At 39.6% G+C, this 2,500-nt stretch overlaps 1 long non-coding RNA gene across 1 annotated transcript in view; it reads right to left on the minus strand.

Annotated features, from left to right (window-relative positions):
• Window positions 1–2,021: 2,021 nt before the first annotated feature.
• Window positions 2,022–2,500, minus strand: part of LOC138016033 (uncharacterized) — a 954-nt gene continuing 475 nt past the window's right edge. The window contains exon 2 of the long non-coding RNA XR_011125693.1: window positions 2,022–2,238. This is a non-coding gene — a long non-coding RNA (uncharacterized lncRNA). The remainder of the gene's footprint in view (window positions 2,239–2,500) is intronic.

Here is a 2,500-nt window from a genome sequence, read left to right on the forward strand (position 1 = left end):
GAAAACGAAAAAACCAGCAAGATTCAGAGCGGCTCATCGTATTAACCCTCACTAAAATGTGGAAAGATACCGGCCTTTAATAACAGGATTTTAATCCTGTAAAACTGTTGACTTGGAGGGGACTATACCCTACCCTTAAGCCTTTCAGCCCCATGGGGTTCCCCATTGACGAGTAAAATCGTCTGGCGTTAGACAGAGAAAAATCTATAAGTGGCACTATTGGGAGTTAAAGTGGTAAGGGGGACATAGTTTTTGAGTGAATCCAGCTGTTGTTAACCCTTTCAACCCCGTGGGGTTCCCCATTGACGAGTAGAATCGTCTGGCGTTAGACAGAGTAAAATCTATAAGTGGCACTATTGGGAGTTAAAGGGTTGTTGGGGACATAGTTTTTGAGTGAATCCAGCTGTTGTGAACCCTTTGAGCCCCGGGGGGGTCCGCATTGACGAGTAGAATCGTCTGGCGTTAGACAGAGTAAAATCTATAAGTGGCACTATTGGGAGTTAAAGGGTTAATGGGGACATAGTTTTTGAGTGAATCCAGCTGTTGTGAACCCTTTGAGCCCCGTGGGGTTCCGCATTGACGAGTAGAATCGTCTGGCGTTAGACAGAGTAAAATCTATAAGTGGCACTATTGGGAGTTAAAGAGTTAATGGGGACATAGTTTTTGAGTGAATCCAGCTGTTGTGAACCCTTTGAGCCCCGTAGGGTTCCCCATTGACGAGTAAAATCGTCTGGCGTTAGACAGAGTAAAATCTATAAGTGGCACTATTGGGAGTTAAAGGGTTAATGGGGACATAGTTTTTGAGTGAATCCAGCTGTTGTTAACCCTTTGAGCCCCGTGGGGTTCCCCATTGACGAGTAAAATCGTCTGGCGTTAGACAGAGTAAAATCTATAAGTGGCACTATTGGGAGTTAAAGGGTTAATGGGGACATAGTTTTTGAGTGAATCCAGCTGTTGTTAACCCTTTGAGCCCCGTGGGGTTCCCCATTGACGAGTAAAATCGTCTGGCGTTAGACAGAGTAAAATCTATAAGTGGCACTATTGGGAGTTAAAGGCTTAATTAGTGGAGTACTAAATAAGAGGCGTACATTTTACTGCGTTTAGTTTTACTCCACTTTTTCACTCCAACTCCTTGAAAACAAAGAATTAATCGGTGGATTTCACAAAAATAAAACAATCCCAATTTCACATCTTAGACTGGCTAAACTTAAATTTACCCTACAAAAATACATATATAGGAGTAAAATCCTGTTCTACTTTTTTTCTCAGAAAGTAGAATTAGTAAGTGGGGTAGACTTTACTCAGTATCCCGATAAATGGGAGTAAAATTAACTCCAGCATATTATATTACTCTGTAGGGGGAGTAAAATTTACTCTAGCAAAGTCATTGCCTTTAAATATTAACTAGTACTGAGTAAAAACTACTCTTAGTGGCGTTAAATTATCTCCTCTTAGGAGTACATTTTACTCCGCTTTATTTTACTCCACTTTTTCACTCCAGCACTGGAGTGAAATTAACTCTTTGAAAATAACAGTGGGCGAAATGCATATACATCTTGTTCCCTTGTTTTCGAATTCAAATTAATTCGTGCTGTTTCTCTTTCTCCTTGCTCTTTGACCGTGAAGTAGGAGTCCCTCCCAGTAGGGTGTACTGGTTTCCTTGTTCCCTTTCAAAATTTGATTGTGTTCCCTTATTCCCGGAAGTATTTTCAAACTTGTTCCCAGCTTTTTGCCCCCTAAAATTGTTTATGTTCAGTGGTTCCCTAAAATATTTTGTCATTGTTCCCGAGTCCCTCAGTTCAAATTAGCCATGATCACTTGTTTCCCCAAACACCTGGGAGGGACTCAATTAGCTAACGTTCCCGCTAAGGAAACTTAAGATACTTTTCTCCTGCCCGTCAGTTCTAATTTGTGAGGTTTCCCTATCTCGGACGACCATCAGAAAACGAATTATACGTCGAGAGAAAATGAAAGGGAAACGAAAAATGTCTTCACAAGTTTAAACGAGAAGCTCTACACAGTTATGATTAATACATTTCGTTTTATTGCTCTATATAGGTAAAACATCAGCTGGATTACATTTCTATATCACTACAAATTAACACGTGAACCATTATTCCTTTAAGGTTTCTTGCATTCTCTATATTTTCAACAGCCCAATCTTTTCGCAGCGGCACAAAGCTCTCGTTTACGCAGAGAAAAATCGTTCATATCCGGCGAATCCATCCCCTCTTCATTCTGAAATTAAAAGAAGAAAGAGAAAAATATTATGACCTTCAATCCAAGCATCCATAAACTTTATAAGAAGAAAGCAAACTCTTCAAAGTTGCAATGACTTCATTTTTGTGTTATCTGGTTACTTGTCGTTACATTTTAGAGTTATTTGATGTTGTATTAATACACTCAATCATGCATGGTTTTTTTCCTTTTTAAAATGTCTCCATTCTTTTCAGTGTCATTATGCGTAGTGGACCAATTTCGACACACAACGCCAATTTCA

This window comes from Montipora capricornis, chromosome 9, assembly GCF_036669925.1.
Source record: "Montipora capricornis isolate CH-2021 chromosome 9, ASM3666992v2, whole genome shotgun sequence".
NCBI lineage: Eukaryota > Metazoa > Cnidaria > Anthozoa > Scleractinia > Acroporidae > Montipora > Montipora capricornis.